The sequence below is a fragment of the Lepidothrix coronata genome, unplaced genomic scaffold (genome assembly GCF_001604755.1).
Source record: "Lepidothrix coronata isolate B3197 unplaced genomic scaffold, Lepidothrix_coronata-1.0 Scaffold148, whole genome shotgun sequence".
In the NCBI taxonomy this organism is placed as follows: domain Eukaryota; kingdom Metazoa; phylum Chordata; class Aves; order Passeriformes; family Pipridae; genus Lepidothrix; species Lepidothrix coronata.
The window spans coordinates 1,906,143-1,927,970 of NW_016690328.1; positions in this window are offsets into that span (position 1 = coordinate 1,906,143).

Sequence of the window (21,828 nt, forward strand, 5' to 3'; positions counted from 1 at the left end):
AATAAAGAAAAAATACCTTCAATTTACTTGCTAACATGCTAAAAGGTAACACAAAAAGCCTAAAATGCACAGGGAAAGTTCAAAAGAATAGTAATTATTTTAGAGTGAAACCACAGGAAAAAAAATCAACTGCTACATATCAGAAAAAGCAAAGCAGCATGAATTATGTACTTATGTAAATAAAGCTAATAGGCGATAACATTAATTAATGGCATAAAACTTCTGCTCATCATCCTGCAGATAGCAGGTATTCGTTTGTGAGGATTAATTTATATTTTAATTAGAAATTTACATATTTAGCAGCCTTGCCATGAATAATTAGCAACCCCAGTGCATTTAAGGATTTTCAGTTTAGACTAAACATAGTGACTTTCAAAGGGTCATTTTGGAGCAATTTGTCTCATTCTGCAGCAATGGGGGGCTACAGGTTCCTTTCATGCCCACCTACTGCCTTTGGATAAAAACTCCTGAGTAGTAGTTCGTAATGCCTAAAACATGTTTTGGTCTCTTCTAATTTATTTCTCATAAAACATTTATGTTAAATATTAATTGGTAGGGAAGGTCTCTGTGGAGGCCGAGGAAGATAAAATTATTTGCGACGTAATGAGTTTGGAGCGACAATAAATCAGCCTCATGTGCTGGGTGAGTGGGAAAGTGACAGGACTGGTTGATTCCATGTATAATTAAGTTTTAGGTAAGACTAGTGAACCAGAGGTTAAATAAATTTCAAATAATTCTATCATATGCTGGCAGTACAAACCGCATGAGGTTTGATCTATATAGAAGTAACAAGAAGAGAAATCTGGGTTGGATGGCTTGCATGATTTATTCCAGATGAACAGATGAAAAGATTCAGGCTCTGCTCCCCAGAACATGAATGTGAAGGCAGTAGAACTGCACCACAGGCACAGTATGAGATACCTCTTAACCCATTAGAAGTTTTCACATCGTCACGTCCATCAAACTCTAGCCCAAAGAATTCACTTCAGAGGTGTTTCATTGCCAAAAAGTGGAAGAATTTTTCATTTCTGAGCAACCAGGTTAAACTCAGCTCAGAACAGCGGGGGCCTGGGGTATATTCCCATCTGACTTGTGCTCATTCCTCATTCTGCATCCTTGGGCTCGAGGATAATACCTGGGAAGCCCAGAGCACCACATCAGTACCTGAGATCTCACCCACTGCTGGTGGGGTGAGGAAACACAGCCCTTACCTGCAGCCTTCACTTGCCATCATGCAAATAACATTGCAAGTGAAATAAAGGAGAAGGGGACTGACAGTGGAACTGCCCAAATAATATTTGATGGCAGGGAACTTCTTACTGAACACCATCCCTTGTTGAATTTCTATTGAAATTGTTGCAGTCCCATTCATAAATAACATTTGTCCTTCCTTTCTGTTGCCACTACTGTTGATAATTCATCGCATACTAATATGGTAACATTACATACACAGTGGAACAAAAAGTCATATTTTCCCTTAGAAAACCAATCTGAGTTGCAGATTCAGGAGTAGGAGGAGGCTGACTGATACATTATGATGACTGGACACCAAGTTTGGTTGGGACTGTTGTTTCTGATAAAGTATTTTTTTAATCAAGTAAAAATTTCCATCAGGACAACGTCATTTCCCTGAGTTCCTCTCTCAGACTGCTGCCATGGGAACTATCACATGCCAGGAGCAGAGAACAGTGGTTCAGCCTCACCAGCTCCTGCATGGGGACAAGGGCATGATCTTCACCCCAGCCTACTCAGTGTCTTCTATGAGCCAAGGCAAGAGGAGCCTGGGGCATTCAAACTCCCTTTGATTCAGCTTCTCTGACTAGTTAACAAAATTGAATTCTCATTAAAATTGCTGAGATGTATTTATTTGAAAATTAGTAGTGAAAATTGAAACCCATCTACCCTACAGGATTTCCCTGAGGCATAAGGAATATAACCAGAAGCACCCTTAGATGGGAGGCAGTCTAGCCCTGCCACCAGCTATAGAACTGCTTATTATTTTTTTCCTCATCCCCAGTCCTGTTCATTTGCTCAGTACAGCTGTGCAGTACAAAGCAGGGCTTCACTAATTTCTGTGTGCAAAGCTCACTGATACAGCTTAGAGAAATTAAGGGCAGGGGACAACTCTGAGATACTCTACTCCACAAGAGCTGATACCTTTCCCTCTGTCAGTGTTTCTTTTCCCACATAAACAGCATCTTTCCTCCTTAAGGTGGTGTCTGAGAAGTGTCTGTAAGTAATAGCTGTAGCTGGAAACATCCCTCCTTTGAGAAAGTGAGGTTTTGCCAGCAATTAGGTAGCCAGCACTTTGCTGGCTCACTGCTTTCCCATGAAGGATGGAGCAGTTTTCACCTAATATTACCTTTCTCAACATTTCACAAACTCCTCTGAATCCTTGTGGTACCTCCTTGGCCATTCTCTGCTAATTTAAGGAACACTGGCCATCCTCCTGCACTTAGAGCTCATCTGAGAGACCAATATTTCACTGACCAGCCAGAAGGTATTAAAATATAGGCTGATAACTCTTGGCAGCTGGTGCACAGCCCTAATCTGCTCTGAAGGCACCACTGACACCTGAGTAATTTCTCAAGTTATTTGATAACCTGTAGCTAGAAACCGGCAGTGATGGATAGAGCAAGTATCACCCACAGGTACTTACTTCCCAATAGATTATTTTTTTTCCCTGAAGACTGAAGAAAATCTTTTTGTCCTCATTGTCCTCTCTTTTATAATTGAACAAATCCCGTTATTCCAGTCCATCCTCCTCAGTCATGGGTTTCTTCCCCTCCATTCATCTGGCTGTTCAGCCAAACATCTGTCCTTTTGCTCTTTTTTCTGTGCTATAACAAGAGCTTGGAGTCCCAGCAAGGCTAGTGATGGATTGTGCTGGATGCTCCGTGTTTGCAACTACACACATACAAACACAGGGAAAGGCCCCTGTGCCCAAGCTTGGATTTAATGCAGGAGGGTTAAGAGGCCAACAGGATGTGCAGCAGGAGATAAATTGTCACCCAGAGTCTGTGCCACACATGGACAATGAAGTCAGGTTTTGGGTAGAGTCAAAGCCACACACAACAATGTGTCCATTTACAGCCCTTAAAGGATTTAAAGAGAAGTGTTTGGCAACCAGTGGCAAAGAACTAAAGCAGAAAAGGAGGAGAGGGGAGAGGCCCGCAGTGCAGATGAATTTCTCTTATGTCCAATGTTTTATTTTCAAAAAAGCTACAGAACAAAAAAAGCCATTAATTTCCTGTGACTCCCTGCAATGGCTTCAGAAAAGCTCTCCTAGCCAGGACTGATCTGAAGCCTTGCAATTATTGATCATGATTCTGTCATGGTTTTGCCTTGGAAGGTGCCAGATGTAGGTCCATAAAAATTGTGCCTTGGTTGTTTTTTTCCCCACAGTTATGATACAATCATTTCCCTACCCTGAAAGCTATCACTACCAGCCTATATCCACTTTTCATTTAAGCAAAATTAAAATCTCCCAGACTCTATGCCTGCATCAGAAGCTTTTTTCAGAATATGACAATTTCCAGAAGAAAACAGAGATAAAAATTCCTAGCTAGAAAACATTACTATTAAGAAAAAAAGATAGATAGAGACCCAAAGGTACCTTTTGACCTATATCTATTATCCATCCTTTTTAGCACTGGATATGTTAATATTTTCATATTTTTCAGACAAAGCAGCAAAATCTGCTTCATTTAAACCATCTTTGAAACAAATAATTACTCCATTCTTTTAGTACATCTGTCAGGTATGAGAAGTCTCTGCTAAATATTGCACATGGTGGAGAGTTTTGAACGTCTAAGCAACAAGCAGGACTTTGGTGTGTTATTAACTCTCACACCCACCCTGATAATTAATTATCAATGCCAGCAGTGGCATCAGACCAGATTATTAAGGACTTTTCACAAGTCTATGTGGTGAAGGAACAAGAAGGAATGGCCTTAAGCTGAAGAAGGACAAGTTTAGATTGGATATTGGGAAGAAATTCTTCGCTGTGAGGGTGATGAGGCCCTGGCACAGGTTGCCAGAGAAGCTGTGGCTACCTCATCCCTAGAAGTTCAAGGACAGTTTGGATGGGGCTTTGAGCAACGTGGGATAGTGGAAGGTGTCCCTGCCCATGGCAGGGGGTAGGAACTGGATGATTTTTAAGGTCTTTTCCAACCCAAACCATTCTATGACTCTGTGATTATAGGAGGTAGATCCTGATGGGACCAGGTGGTACATACCTCCTTAGGTTCACTGAGAGTCATCCTGGGAAAAGTTGATTTTTTGGTCATCAAATGTTTTAGGACAAAAATGGCCCCATAAGCTCGGAGAGACCTGGGTCACTGCTATCCTGGGGTGGAAGATTATGTCTGGAGTGGTTCCTGCCCCAATAAAGTGTTGGAAGAATCCTCATTCATTTCAATATGTGAGTCATCAGCACAGACACACCGTCTTGAAAAAAATGACACTGAACTCTGCTAAGCCATGGACAGCCACTGATCCTCACTGCCCAAGGCTTGGCAGCAGGAACCACTCCAAAAGAGATGTGAGCTGAGTCCCAACAGCACAGTCAATCCTCAGTTCTCCCACCTTAGAGAAGATGGTCTAAGCAACCCAGTTCAGGCCCTCCCCAGCCTTCTGCAAAGAGAAGGGAATGACACAAACTGAAAATGTCAGGGTGAGGAATTTGAGCTTTGCTGCTGTAAATAACATTAAGGAGTATAAAAAATCTGGGATCTGTGCTCAGAATTACATTGTGGGCATATCCTAAACTCAGGAGTTTAGGATACAATTTCTCTAGGCATTGTAGGCAAATATTAATTAAATGTCCTTATTCTAAATGACTAGAATGTACTAAATGCTAAAAACATAGGTGTGAAAATCTGCACTTTATTGAAAAAAGAAACGTGTATATGCTGAAGGAAAGGAACCTGTGAAGAATTAATATTAAAATAGAAATCCACAAAGCAAACAAGAGACAGAAAGCAGCATTCAAAGTTCTGTTTTAACTGAAAACATTTAAAAAATTCAAAATATAAACCGTCTGTTCTTCATCCTTTCTTCTAATCTCATTTCTATAGTACAAACAAATTATTTATAAAAGATTCTTTTCTTCTTTTCAGCTGTTCTACAAATTCAGGTTCTTCATCAGAAATGCTGTGTCTGCTTTTCTATTCTTAATTCAACCAGAACATTACACATTGGGCACAGGTTTCTTTTACTAAAAAATATTTCTTTTTTATTTCTTTTCTTTTTGTGTATCATATGATTGAAAATATTTTGGTTTTCAGTTTAAGAAAAATATTTTTTGTTGTCTTACAGGATCTTGAACAGAAAAGAAATCAAGCCATCCTACATATTAGCTATTCTTGTCAGGATTTCACTCAGAACTATAATCATCTGTGAAGCATCATGCATCCCTGGTTGTAAATATACATAAATGACCAATCAAACAAAACAATGGCAGTGAAGGTTTTTCAGCTGCCTGAATTTGCTTCCAAAATGCTGGAGCCATCTCCTACTGCTGGGAGAAATTAGCAGAACAAATTACTGAGATATGGAGCATAATCTTGTCTGAGTTGAAATCATTCAAATTGATTTGAATGGTCCTGATTTGAAGCTGCTTTGGAATCACCCATATAGTCAAAGTAGGTTATATATCTTCATATACAAGAGGTATTTTCAGGACAGCAATGGCCACTGTGACCATCTCGCCCTGGTAGAATCACGGAATCACAGAATCATTAAGGTTGGAACCTCCAAGATTGAGTCCAACCTTTGACCGAACATCACTTTGTCATCTAGGCCATAGCTCTGAATGCTATGTCCAGTTGTTTCTTGAACACTTCAGGGGTGACTCCACCACCTCCCTGGGCACCCCTTTCCAGTGTTTGACAACCCTTTCCATGAAGAAATTCTTTCTGATGTCCAACCTGAACCTCCCCTATCCAGCTTGAGGCCACTTCCTTTTGTCCTGTCGCTGTTTTCCTGGGAAAAGAGACTGACCCCCACCTGGCTACAACCTCCTGTCAGGGATTTGTAGAGAGTGAGAAGGTCTCCCTTAAGCCTCCTTTCCCCCAGCTCCCTCAACCACCTAAAGTGCAGTTTTCAGAAATCCCTCTGCTCTAGGCTTCATCTCAACAAAATGACAGTGTCTGCCAGGTGTCAGTCCCAAGTGCACCAACAGGCTCTGCAACCTGCTCTCCTCCACCCAGTTATCAATGATTTGATTTTTCCTTTAGAAAATTTCTTATTTATCCTATGAAACATCACATAAAAGCAAGTTAAATGAAATTGCACAAGTTATGTATCTATATCAGAAGAGCAACATGGGTTGAGTTTGCAGCTTGATACAGGGCTCAGCATTGAATGTGGTGTTGCAGATACTCTTCAAGTTGTTATTGATGGATTTTGGATTCAGCTGGATAGATGATTCTTTATATGAACCTTTTGTTAACACTACTTACTTCAAATGTAATCCATCTATCTCCTCCATTTAATCCACCATCTTCATCTGAATGATAAATTATGTCAATACTCCCTGTAGGATTTTTCCAAATGGAGCAATTTAGGAAAGACCTGAGAAGCAGGATATAGGAGCAGAAGTTAGGAGAGAAATCAGGAAAAAGTTTTAGTTCCACTGAAGTTTGGAAAATTTTGGTAATTTTTTTCATTAGGACCATAGTTTTACCTCTAGACACTCTCAGTTCAGCTTCTGACTCATCGTGTGACTTTGGACTAATCCCCAACCTCTCTGAGTCTCAGATCGTGTATCTGTAAACCAAAATAATCCCTTCAGTTAATCATTTATATTTAATTTATATAGGAGTTTGCTTAACCTCACAAAGCACCATTCTGCAGTTTTTCCTGTCCTGTTCTCCTATTTTCTGGCATATACTTGCACCCAGCTTCCCACAAAACTGTTACCTCTTCCCTGCATTTTGCATGCAGCTGTGTGGTGACTCACAGCCTTAACCCAACATGATGAAATTCTTCGTGTTTCCTTGCAGATGTTGTCTCTGCTGTCCATTCACTTTACTCCATATCCTATAATCTGTGGTATTATCCAACTCACAACACTTTTCTCCACAGTCTGCTGCTGGGAGGTTTACTCACAGATTTCAACTGGACAATAAAGAAAATCAATCAGAAAGGAAGCCACTTGCCAGACATCTGCAGGACAGCCTTCAATTTTTGTACTCCTGAGCTGAAATGATTGAGGTTGACATTGGAAAAAGAACTTTACAGCAAAAAAAAAAAAAAAAAGCATTCAACTATTCTCAACAGATCTTGGTTTTGTCATCACTTAGAACTGCTTTGAATGGAACAGTTTTAGCAACATTACATGATGCCACAAAACACTTATGGTATCTGACATTGCTGGATGCCAGGATGCACTTAATGCACTTATTTACACTCTTGGAGAAGATCTTCCCCCTCTTTCCAGGCTACACTGCCAGGAAAAAGAGGGAATTCACTGCCATCATGGTTAGACCTTCACATTGCATCTACTGGCCAACCACATTAAGAACCACCATGCAAAGCATCATAGAAGCATTTGCAGCTTACTAAGGTGAGGCAATTTGTGTTTTAAAGCAGTTTAGAAGGATCATATTCCTACAATTCTTACAAGTGTTACTGCAAACTGGAAACCCAACCAAGGGTACCACCTCCTAAACTTCAATCTGAAGTGAACTCAATTTAAGAGCAAAATTTGCTTCCCACTGGAGTTATACTCCAGAAATCAACATTTTGGATGGGATTCCAGCTGAGACTAAGACATGCAAGGGTGCCTGACTCCATGCGCAGTCAGGATCTAACCTCCCACTGGTGTCTGAGGGAGTGCTCAGCTTCCCTTCAGCCAGATGCCAACAGCTTGGTTTGGTTGCCCATGTGCAGGTGAGTAGGGATGTTTGCAATGTCCTGGAAGGCATCCACCTGGCCTCATGCTGATTCTCCGGAAGGGTATGGAGCGTGGATCCTGAATCACATCTTCCAGATAAGCTTGAATGCCTTGAGATATTCTAAGATAACTCAAATCACACAAGCTGCCTACCTGAGGGCAACTCAATCAAACCCCTCAATTAAATTGTTCCAGGGGGTTCTACTAAATATCCACTGACTAGAATAAAAGATGCACACTGCACAGATAGATATATACGCACAGGCTTCTAGATATAATTTTCTTAATCTCAAACTGAATACCACTTTTCCACAAACTGATTTTTTACCAGGCAGATATTAAATATTTCTTATCTCAAAGTGTAGTCAGATAACACAGAAATATTAGTCAATAGGTTCCATCCTGGAACATTTCAGCAGCAGAAGGTGCAACTCTAGGTATGAGACCAAATGATGGTTTATCTTCCTGAAGTCTACTTCTCCCACCTTCAGCAGTTTAAAGATATGATAAACCCAACATGGACATTGACACTTTAGTTTACTCTTTGAACAGACAGAACATTTGCAATACATCTGAGAAGGAAGGAAGTAAGAAAGGAAAGAGTTTTCTGTACTTTGAAGGCAAAGACGCTTTACTGGAGTTACCATTACAGATAGCATGCTTAATTTTTAGCAAAAAATTAGACACGCATCAAACCTTTTTCTGTTCACCATGTCCATAAGAAGCTGGTTTACTCTCCGAAACAGTGTGACCATATCCAACTACCTGTTACAGATGATCATTAGCCATGTTAACCCCTAAACTCTCTCAGAAACTCTTTGAGAGGTGACTCCAAAGCCCAGGCCAAGGAAAGTGCCAGGTCCAAGAACATTTACTTGCACTGGCTCCTATACTGATGAGAAAGAAGTTTATATACTCCATTATGTCTTATAACGTATAAACCAGTTTGTTCTACATCTTGTTCACACACTGCAAATAGACATATGCACAGACAAGAGCCTTTACATCTGTCACCACCAAAATAATTAACCTTACAAATACAGTTATATTCTGTGCTATTTTGTGCTATTTGAGAACGTGACCACTATTCAGATTATGTACCATGACTAAAACTGGAACTTGGGTGAGGGAACTGTCCAAGCACCCAATTCCTTGTTTTTCTTGCCTTGGCCTGTTACCACCCCTAGTGTCTGGCTCAGATACAGCCACATGCCTCCTCTTTCCCATCAGTCATCAGGGCAGGACAGATGAAATAGGAGAGTGGAACTAGATGATCTTTAAGGTCCCTTCCAACACAAACCATTCTATGATTCTATGAAATCAAAGTTCTATATGTGAGGTTGTTGTCTGGGGTCCCTTAGTAGTCAGTGCAGAAGGATCTCTCTCTCTCTCTAGAGTGCCTGTCATCTCATCCTGAGGTAGATATCTGACTTATTTCAGATGAATTTCCATCTAGAAACACTTGTTTGTCTTCACAAAGTCAAAAGAGGGGAGCTGGTTGGAGAACTCTACACCGAAAATGTCTAAAAAGAGGCAGGAAGAACACCTAAACCTACAGCAGATACCGACTCAGAGCCCTGGAGGGAACATGACGTTGTATAGCAAGAGGATAAAAACTGAGCTAGCACTGGACAAACATTTTTGTCCTGGAGGTGAACACCATGTAGGGTGGGCTACTGGAAAATGGAACATGTTCCCATCTCCGCTACCAAGTTTCCCAGTCCAACGTAACCACAAGGAAGATGGACTGACAGTGACACATCTGATAGAGACTGATGAAGGCATGGATGCATTTTTGATGATGTTTGCTCCAGGCAATTCCAGAGCCTGTCTTTCTGTTCATGTCAGACCCACACAGTCTCTTTGTGCCAGCCCGATGGGCAGCACTGGGACCACTCTGCTTTCTGTCTCACTTTTCTGTTGTATTGGTTTTTTTCCATCGTGTTGCCCAGACTTTTTTTCTTTCTAGAGCAGGTCTTCTTTCACACATGAAAACTAGGCCTCAGCCACAGAGTCTTTCACATCAGTTGTGCGGCTTCATTATGTGAATATTTGCTTCCATCCTCTTCATTTGTCCTATTCAATGACAAGCTTTCAGAGCACATCCAAGGGCTGATTTCCAATATTTGAGTTTTGGAAAGATTTCTATTGCAGATGCTGCTTATTAAATAGTTTCTCAAGTCATTACCCCTTAGGATGTATCTTCTTGCTTACACTGGAACAGCTAGGGAGTAGAAGGGATCCCTCAGAATTTGGTTAATTAATCCAACTGCAAACAGTAATTAGATTTTATCGTAATCAACTAATTAATTCTTCCGACTCAGTAGTCAATGTAATGAGCAGAGGAAACAAAACCCACTCTTGCAAGGCATGAACCTCAGCTTGGAAAATAAAGGAGCAAAGGCCATTTAAACCAATTAAAGGAGAGTATATACACTGAGTTACTCAGGGGGGAAGTGGTTCTGGGATACATGACACAGTTAATCTGGTATTTTTTCTTTCCAGAATTGCTTTGGAACTGATTTCTAACCACACTCAAATGTCTTCCATGCTTTCCCAGTTATGTGCTGAGCCTGTCTTGTCCCTTCTTCCTCAGCTCCTCTTGAATAACTGTCTTGGAAGATGTGGTTTGGTTTTTTTCTTAATTCTCCAAATAACTATATTAAACAAGCTCTGAGGAGAAGAAAGATGTTATGCTGTGGATATGTCAGTGCCTCCTCCTTGCATAAGGGCTTTCCTGGCATGTCAACGGGAGAACAATATTTTACTGATGCATTTACCAGCACACTGCCATGCAGACACCAAGCTGTGACACTGGTGACCAGTGCTGGTGACAGGAGAAAATGACATCAGCATCACTCTTCACCAGAGTTCACTGAGACCAGGCTGGATACAGCCACACAAAGACTTGTTTGGGAACATAAACTTGATCCATTAGGGCTAATCCAGGCATTTTCCAGTGTGGACATATCTTAAAAGAGTGAATGTATTTAATCATGTCAGCAAGAGAGGTCACACTAAGCAGAAGAATCAGAGCAGCTGGGGATGTATTAGCATTTGTATGTCCAAACAGAACCACAATTTACAGTGTTTGTGGCACCTCTCCAAATGTGATTATATTGGCACTGTGCAGGAAAAGCAAGTTCCCCCTCTCTGCAGATGCAATATTTAGGAACTATTAAAATTGGGCTTTTAAGTGTACAGACCAGGGAAAATTCCTGAATGCAAACAGAGTAGCAAGGCTCTTTACACTGCCTCCTATAAAATCCTCATGGACAAAGGGATGAAGCATGGATTAAAGGTAGAGTGAAAAGCAAGTGAAATGTTGTGAACAAAGGCTGTGATCAGTGGCACAGAATCCAGCTGGAAGCCAGTCAACAACACTGTATGCCAGGGATCAACACTGGGGAAAATACACTTTAACATCTCTGTTAATGGCATGGATGGTGGGGCAGAGTGGACCCACAGCACGTTTGTAGATACAGAACTGGGAGGAGTGGTTATTACACCAGATGAATGTGCTACTAATGAGAGGGACCCGGGCAACCTATAGGAATGGATCAGCAGAAACCTGATCCTACAGATTCTGTAGGAATGAATCAGCAGAAAAAGGTTTTGCATATGGGAGCATTAACCCCATGCACCAGTACCGGCTGGGTGCAAACCTCTGAAAAGCCCTGTGGAGAATGACCTAGGAATTCTGGTGAAAAACAAGCTGACCACAATCCTGACAACAACATCTCCTTGTAGCAATGATGGTCAACAGCAACCTGGGCTGTGCTGGGAAGAACATTGCCAGCAGTTCAAGGGAAAACATTTTGCCTCTCTGCAGATCATTCGACCTCAGAAAAAGCAGAGGGAAGAGGGTAATTTGACTCCAAGCCATTGCCCTTCCCATCAGCATCATCCAGTGTGCCATACATCCTCCAGGCCATGCCATATGCTCTGTAACTCCCACAGCCCAGGTCAGGATTGTGGAATCCAGGGAGCATTGCTGCCATGAGAACTATTTAAGGGTAAGCCAATCCCAAAGTTTTCTGGAGGAAAGTGGTGTTCTAGGCCAATACCACCAAATAAAAATATAAGTCTCCTGTCAAGCTCTAAGAGGAGAAGGTAATATTTGGAGTTAAAACTTTTCACTGTGCAGTCACTGCACGTCAGACTCATGCATTCAGTCATTAACAGTGTTCAACTAACGAGGAATAACTCATTAAACTGAGGTGACTCAAATTCTTGCACATGTCCACACATTGCCCAGCTACCTCCACACTAATAGGGTTCTACCCTGGGTAGTGACACAGCTGTTATTAAAAAGCATTTTATCTTTGTCGGACAGAAAAACTATTAAAATGTTTCCACATAGCACTCATTTACCCACTGTGTCCTTGCACGCCCTTTAATTAACTCAGTGACTTTCTGAGCAGCATCAAACCCTTTCCACTTGCCTTGTCCTCCCTGAGATCTGTTCCAGACTCCTGGTCGTCTCTTGCTGTCTTTGAGGTCTGCACATCTGCAGCTCCTCAGCTCCATATTGGGATTTCCTAACCTGTCGCACTGTGTGTTCAGCTGCTGTTTGCCAAGGAGTCCAAAGGCAAGAACAGGCTTTTCTTGTTCCTGACAGACCATCTGACAGACTCTTTTCAAGAAACATAGCAATGTCAGACATACAAAACTGACATTGTCCATCACAATACACTAAAAAAAATACACCATACACTTCCTGCTGTCTCTGTGTCCCCAAACATTATCACAAATCTCCCTGCCTCTGAGATCACTGGTATGTTTTTGCTGAAGTTATTTATGTCATTACTATCTTCAAGGTCATCACCATGTGAAAAATCCAAGGGATGACTATCTGGTGAAGCCAGCAGATAGTGGCTCGTGCCCTGACCTTCTTAGGTTACGAGCATAGAAGACACTCAGCTAAACTCCTCTCTACAAAATGCTACTGCTCCTCAGCTGAGCAGCACCATCAGACCACAGACCCATCAGTGCAGGCCAGGTTTATCATGTCTCTGCACTTTTGTGGGCATTTCAGTCACTTGTGTCAGGCTGTGAGCTCAGTGACTTAAGTCCACCTATCTGCATCATTCTGCATCCTCCCATCCTGAAAGCGTGGTAGCCTCTGACAGCAGGTGGTTGCATCTCACACCACTGCAGCAAGATTTATCTCCCCTTGTCTGTCAGAGTCTCAAATCATCTGGCTGCTGTGTAGGTGGCTAAAGGGACAGCAGCACAAAAGCAATAAAGAAATAGCTTCCTATAATTCTTAACTATTTTACATTTGAGAATAAGAGGAGAGAATGGCTCGGTTTTGCTCTCCCTCTGGGGAAGGGCTGTAAGTCAACCAGTGATGCCATGCAGGAGAAAATAAAAGTGTTACCTCAAACAGCATCACTGCTGTGAATAGTGGTAACTAATGGAACTATTCAGCAGGCTCTGTGTGAGTCTGTGCAGGGCTGAGAGAAGACAGAGCAGGTTATAAGGGATATGTAACCATGCATGATGTTTATTGATGAGGGGCATTTAGATAGATCCAGTGGTGATGAATGAATTACAAAGAAAGGCAGCGAGGGAGAAAGAGTGGTGTGCATTACAAAACAGCAGAAGGACTTAAAATGTTGAAAATTTAGTACTAAGAAACTCTAGGGTAGAAAGGGGGTTAGGAAGAAGAGGGTCACTTGTAGCCTCATCTATCTGTCTGTCTAGGCATAGGTAGTGATAATTTCACACTTAATTATCAAAAATTAGGGCTGGCAGGACATCAAGAAATCGTGTAGTAGCCTAATTCCCTGTCCCAAGGTCATTCTTTCCAGATGTTCACCCAGACCATTTATAAAGCTTTCTGGGACAGAGTCTGCATTTAACTCAGGCAATTTATTCCAGCATTTTTCAATTCTTACTCTCAGAACTTTCTTTCCCAGTGTTTAATTCAAAATCCCCCTGTTGCATTAACACTACTTACTTCATGACTTGCCCATGAGGAACACGAGAGCAGGTCATGAAACTGGTAGAACAGCTATTCCCTCCCTTCTTTCAATTTTTGCACCGTATCATAGGATCACAGAATTTTAGGTTGGAAGGGGCCTTCAAGTTCATTTAGTTCCAACCCACTGCCATGGTCAAGGACAGCTTCCACTAGACCAGGTTATTCAGAGCCCCATTCAACCTGGCCTTGAATACTTCCAGAGATGGGGCAGCCACAACTTCTCTGGGCAACCTGGGCCTCACCACCCTCACAGCAGAGAATTTCTTCCTGCTGTCTAATCTAAACCTGCCCTGCTTAAGGCCATTTTCCCTTGTCCTTTCACTCCATGCCATTGGAAAAGTCCCTCTCCCATCTTCATGTAAGCCCTTTTAGGTACTGGAATGCTGCTACAATATCTGCTGTAGTCATATTTTTCCTATTCTAGATCATACCTCTTCTCTCACTTTTTCATCCTAAATCATGGTAATGATTCTGCTCAATTTTAGGCTTTCTTTACCTTCAGTTTCTGTCTGCAGAATGCAGGCAAGGATTATTCATGTCCTATCACTGCTTGCCTTTGGAAAATGTCCTTCTCCAGCCTTCTTGTAAAACCCCCTTTAGGTACTGGAAGGTGCTGCAAGGACTCTCTGGAGCCTTCTCTTCTCCAGGCTGAACAACCCCAACTCTGAGCCTGTCTCCATAGCAGAGGTGTTCCAACCCTCTGGACATCTTGATGACTTCCTCTGGACTCATTCCAACAGATCCATATCTTTCTCGTTGTGGTGGCCCTTGCAGGACAACACCACAAGCTATAGTCCAGCTTGCTCCACAGCTCTCTGTACATAAAACTGGATCCTTTCTCCCTGTAATGCTCACAGTGCACAATTCTTTTGAACGACACAGAGGTGTTCAAACCATATGCATGTGAGACACTGGCACAGTGGGGTTAAATTTAGTAGAGGCACATCCAGACAGCAAATGGTTGTTACCAAAAAATCTCACTTCTAGACAAGCTCATTTGCTGCTCTGCACTGAAGCACATTCGTCAGTTTGTGGTTTCGGTTCCAATTCCCCTCCCTCTTGACTTTCTCTTTCATTTTAGTATTTTATTCTTTCCTTGATAAATCAAGAGACTGTCCCATTGCATTGCACTCAGCCCTTACCAAGAGGCTTTATAAATAACAGTAATGACCAGGCAAAAGATGCAATTCAGTTAACAGTGTAATGACTACAGGGATTAGCACTGCTGTATATTTTTTATGGGCGTAATGTGTCGTTTTCGTTCTGTTGCTGTAATGAAAATAACAAATTAACAGAAGCATTATGCAAATTATACATTAAAAATGTCATGTTTATTAATCTGTCTTGGCAAAAGAGAAGCTACAGCAATAGCAGTGTTAACTGCTTAATAACCATGTTATACAACAGAGAAAAAACTCAGTTCAGCACAGTTTGACTTGGCATTGGGGTCATTTTTGGTGACTTCAGTGGCAAAGTTTGCATGCTCAGGGCAAAATATATGTTTAAATACATTTCTGGAGAACAAGATGTTAGTAGCAGTTTCAGTTCAAGGATATTTCTTTTCTCAATTACCTATCTTTGGAATATATTCCTCACAAAACATCCTACACTTTGCACCTACAAAATAGGTGGGTAACAGCTTTTACTTTAAAATCTTGCTGCTAATTCAGAAACTGCTTCGAATATTTATCCAGGCATCAAGTCTATTATGTTTTCAACAGAAGGCAGTTCTGCCTTGTTCTCTTTGACATTAAGGGATATGGGGAATTTCTTTTCCAGCATATCCTGAACTTAATTTTGCCACTAACCTTGAGGCAGTTTGTTGAAAATCCAGAGGTGATTGTTTTCTTACAGCCTTCAGTGATTAACACTTAGTGGTAAGAATTTCTTTGTCCTTGTGTGAAGAACATTTTACTCACAGGAGAAACAAAGATTAATAATAATCAGGAGATTCACACTTTGCTTTTGTTTATCAAATAGTAACTCAGTAATATAATACAGCTATGAGATTTCCATAATGTGCTGTATTATTGACATTCATCAGAATCTAAAAACACAAGGAAATTAATTTTCTGAATGAGGTTCAGATTGAAAAAATTATATTGCTGGGAGCTGTATATTTTTTTTACAAGAAAAACAGTCTCTTCAGTTTGGATTTACAATTGAAGAGCAGAGAGATGCTGGGAAACCACAGGCTTGGAGTGATTAAAAGGGCCAGTGTCTTGTACCAAATGGTGAAGTTGGTATGAGTATCCATATTTCAAGGTTTTCTCATCCCTACCTCACTGCCTGGATCACATCACCATTCTACACTCATGGCTGTGGAAATTCCATATCTGCTGGAGTCTCCATTTGGTGTCAGTGGGGACCTAGGAGTTGTCTGTACACACCCAAGGGGAGCAGGTGCTCCGACCTCAAAGACTAATTTAAAAGAACAATAATAAACATAATTAAAATGGAAGGGAGGAGAGGGAAATAGCCATCAGACAAGTTCAAGCACAAGCCAAACTAATCGCAAGTTGAAAGAAAAGTGTTTATTTCACAGCTACTGTATTGGAATAAAACATGTGAAATCATTTTCACAGGAGTTTAAAACCCAATAACAGTAAATGTGAAGCTCATAGAAACTTGAGAACTCCATTCTGTGGAAATTATGACATCTCCAGAATACATTTATTATACTGAAATGAAACAAAGCCAATTTTTGACATTTCTCACAAAATTTAATTGCCTGAAACATTCCTTAATTGTTCCAGCTCAATCAAGGCATTTCATTTTGTTTTGATGCACTGGAATATTTCGAGCTCATTTCACTACTGAAACTCAACCTCTATATAGAGAAACACTCTTTTTAAAATCAGGATTTGGTTATGTTTCTTAAATTAAAAGTGTAAAATGAAATGAACCTCCATTGACTATTCTAAACAGGCAATTGGCATTCTAACTGTACTGGTAACTAGAAGTTAGACTGGTTATCACTGACAATCTGATCTCTCAGTGACCAGTAACTGGTAATTACAGAACATGAGCAACATCTGCCTATCAGAAATCTGTGTGGGCAGTTTATCTTGATGATTAGTTCCAGCTTATGTAACATGGTCAGGAGACCACATGTAGATGAGGAACCCAAGTCCCATGCAGTTCTCAGGAAACAGTTCCATGTAATAAGAGTCTATTAAAGCCATGAACTAAAAAGAAGAGTCATACAGGACTAGGTAAGAAAATAACCAGGAATATTAATGCTCAAGCTTTTCTAAATTGAGAAACTGAGCTGCTGAATTATTTCTAGGATGATCAATTTTTCATGCTTTAAGAACAATATATCATCAAAATCACCACTTTTCAAAATACTTTGACATTTTGCAGCAAAAACTGCACCTAGAAGAATATTCCACATGTGAACTTTAAAGACTTTTTTTGTCCAAGATTGGGATTCAACTCTACATTTCAGCATTTAAATGATAGTGTTTACGTTGTGTTACATCTGCTACATGTGCACCACTCCCAAACAGCAAAGGAGCAAGTAAGTAAGTAAGTAAATTCTTCCTGAAATGGATGCATGGGATCGTAGGATCATAGAATAGTTTGGGATGAAAGGGACCTTTAAAGGTCATCTCAACCATGATGAGAGCCATGAGGATGGGGGACACCACACTCAACATACTTGTCAGGGAACTAGAACATGAGTTCCTTCTTTCTTCAGTACCTTTCAAAATATACAAACAGAATTGTTGATTGAGTCCCCAGTGGAGTCCCCCAGTCTCACATGGGTGATGGTTTTGAAGCTCTGAAAAGGAATACTACTGAGTATGTCTGCAAGCCAGGACCAATAAATTGGGTAGAAAGTCTACCAGACTTTCTTACTACTGGTCTTAAGTTCAAGATTTAACAGCATCGGTTTAGGGGAAAAAAAAAAAAGAAAGGGAGAGAGGAGAAAAAACCCTAGTGATCAGTGGTAGTGGTTTGGGAAACCTGGCAAAGGAGGAATACAGGAACTGACCTTCTTTGTCAAAGAGAAATGAAGGAGACAGAGAATGCATCATTTTGCACTCTGATTCAGGTGAAAAACAGGGGTTTGAACTGAAATAAAGGAATTTAGGTTTGCAACTGGGGAAAAAATAAACAAAACCAAAAAACCCTACCTCCCAGAAAAAGCCACCTTTCTAACAGGAGCATAAAAGAAGTCTGTGAAGGACAGCGTAGGGATGGGACATTCTCCATCCACATCTAAAAATGTTGCCTGTTCTCAAAAACAGTGAATAATACAGCAAATCCTGTGCATTTTCTGAGTCCCTTCCATCTCTGTTTTCTCCCATTGTCTGGAAGACATAGGAAAGGAAAGACATGAATTCAGAATATGTTAATTTTACAGAGGCTAGTCTTGATTAAGAAGCAAACAGGCAATGGTCTTTCCTAGAAGGGTCCCCATCCATGTTCCTTCAGATAGTCTGATTCCCAGCGAGGTTTATTATGTCCCAGGGATTTTTCACACTGGATCCTGGGGGAGATGTGGGAAGAGCCAGTCATTTCTGCCAGGCTTTTCTCTTATCAGTACATCCCACAAAGCTTCTTTTGATGCTTCTGATCCCTGGGAAGGGGGGAAGAAAGACATCCAATCCTGATGAGTCTCAGCTTTGTTGCTAAATCAATGCATTATTCATGTGTTTGTGACAGAGAGGAGTGAGTTTAATGTGCATAAATGAGCTTGGAGAACTGTGGGATTATTGCTGGGGATGGGACATGCTCTGCTGTGGCTGTGCAGCAATTTATGCTGGGAGCTGCCAATAATCCAATACAAAATGCAATCCCACCATGTAAAGACTATAAGTGCCTTGTTTGGATTGCTTTTTGTTTTGCGGATCCTGCCATCACTTCACATTTGTGGTATTTACCAGTTTCTATCAGAAAATCTTAATGAGCTGAAAAAATGCTGTCCAATCTCACTTCAAAACCCCCTGGTAGAGTAAATATAAAATCATAGAATGATTTGGGTTGGAAGGGATGTTAAAGATGATTTCATTCCAACCCCCTGCAGTGACTCCTTCCACTAGATCACGTTGCTGAGAGCCCCATCCAGCCTGACTTTGAACGCTTCCAGGGATGGGGCAGCCACAGCTTCTCTGGCAATATTTCCCATTGCCACTTAAGTTGTTATAATCAAGGTGACTGAGTCACAATGGGCTGAAGTTTGGGGGTTTTTTAACTGACATTGACAATAAAGACATATATTTTTGATACCTCTTTCACTTCTTCAAGCTGTCAGCTGGACACGGAGAGAAGGACTTCATAGGAAACATCTTTCCCATCTTCCAATCTCCAGGCATATAAGGGTTGAAATGGACCCTCTCAGGAAGAGCCAGAGGTTTGTTCACAGGGGTATGTATCTGAAATCACTCTCACCTTGTGATGACCTTACAGACTAGGAAACTGGTTTGAATGTTTTTTGTTGCCCATATTCAATTAGCTGGTTGTTCACAAATACTAAATTGAAACTCTGGGAACTTATGAAGACATCACCAAGTTGTGGCCACCCTGTGCTTTTTAAATAATGATATAATGCATCAGACTAAACCCACTTGCTCCCCAATGGCACATGTAGCATTAATATGGCTTTTCAGTAAATATTGAACTGTAGCAGAATGGAACACTTCAAACAATTCTGCACTGGTACAACTTGCAGCTTATCAGGGAGTCAAAAATAAATCTTATTGTTATCTATACAAATTGTCTGGCAATTCTGGAAAACAGAGTCATCTGCAACATGAAAGTAATGATAGGAGCAGCCTCATGAGCCCACCCATGATTTCACTGCAGTTTATGTTGACTGAGAGCCTTTAGTATTTTCCAGGCAGACCTCATGTCCTAAATGACACTGAAACACATGGAAGGACCCCCAAGAGCCAGCCTGACCTGTCCAGCCAGCCCAAGCTCTATAAACCTGTTACAAAGATATGCGCTGAGAGATAAACTGTGTGGTGAAACTTCCAGTTAAAAGGAGCAAGCATCTCTTCCCATCCCTATTTCTGTCCTAACCTGTCAGGACACAAACAAAATAGAAGCCTGTTTATACTATTTTTCCCTATGTAAACATAAAACAAAGGTAATATTTCTTCAGCCAGCATAATTTTGACCTGCGGCATTGACTTCTACTAAGATTGTTTGAAGACCTTCTCCATAATTCATAACTGGTGAGCCAGAAGATGCTGCCACTTTTTTCCAGGATGTTTTCTTATTCCACATGTAGTGCACTGAAGTCATTAAATTCCTGTGGAATAAGTGGTGTTTAGTCTAACTTTCAATTCTCTGCAATATATTTATCCATGCTGCAACTGTAAAGGCTAATAAGAACGTTGACTGTGCAAATCAGAATATATTAGGGTGGTATGTTAAGATTATTTTCCTTTCGTTTAGTTCCAATGGCCCTAGTGCAAGAAAGAGCATTGCAAATCATACAAAGTTCACAGTATGAAATAATGATACAAAATGAACCCTTGCAGGAAAAACAGAAAGAGCTCAATCTCTTTAGTTCAGCAAAAAGGAAGTTTAAGAGTCTATAATGAGATTATAAATTTCTATGAGGGGAAAAGATATTGTATAACAAGGGCTTTCAGTTTAGCAGAACACTGAGTAAGAATTTAAAAATGCTTGTACCAGGTACCCAAAGGATCATTTGGTTTCCTATATGTTGGAAAAGCATCTATCAAATAGTTAAGAGGTTAACATTGGCAAGTGCAGAGGGAAATGAAGTTGAGACTTTAATTGCAAGAGTAGTGAAGCACCAAAATTTACTAAACTCACAATGAGTTCCCCATTACTGTGCGGGGGGAAGGGATTTCCTTAAATTTTGAGGTACTGTTCAAATTATAATGAATTTCAGGAAAAACCCTGTTTTGTCTTCCATGGGAAATCAAATCAAGCCATTTCAGTCATTCCTTCTGGCTGCTCTCTGTGTGAATTCATTGCTGGTATAAATTCCAGCAATCAGGTCAGGATCTTTCAGCCTTTGCACTGCTGTATATTCCATCCAACTTGCAAGAAGGGAGAGAGGAAAAATAACCTGAAATGTCTGGATATCACTGAATAAACACAGTTTTTCCTTCCTCTGGAGACAGGCAAATAAAAACAAATGAACCAAAACAGATGGCACAGAATCATAAAGGTTGGAAAAGACCTCCAAGATCATCCAGTCCAACCATTAACCCAGCACTGCCAGGTCCACCAATCTACATGTTTTTTGAACACTTCCAGCATGTTATAACATTTATGTCTAGGACTGCTAAAAGTGAGAAAACAAATGCAAGCAGAGAACTCATGTTCCCAAAACTGGAAGAACCACCTACTTCATCTCCTCCCCATGCAGGATCACTCTCAAGAGCATAGTGGTTGACTTAATCAGAGGTGGTATATTTATTGCCAAGCACCTTCTATCATGTGCAGAGATTTCATTCAGCTCAATAATGAAGACAATCACTTCAAATCACAACAGTCTAATACCCATTAATTGTATTTGTCATAATAACATTAATCCTGATGAGCCAATGTACAGTATTAAGATGACCACCATCTTTATGGTGTTCTTGTTGCTGTTCAGTGCTCAGTAAACTAAATCTTTGCTATCAAAGGACATTTATAAACAAACAATCCCACACTTATAAGGCTTCTTGAACACCATATCAAGCATTAAATGAGGTTGTTATTAAGGTGGGTTCCAACAAATCTGCTGATGAAGCTGAGACTTTCCAGGCTGCAGCAAGATGAAAGCAGAAAGAATTTAACAAATATCACTGTGCCTTATCTAACAGTGGTACAGATCAGCTGACTTTGACACAGTGAATCCAGTGTTATTATACCCACAAAAGTGACAGCACAAACAAGCCCACTGAGTGTTGCTGATGTGCTCAGAAGTACAGGAAAGTCACACTCACAGTCATTATCCCTA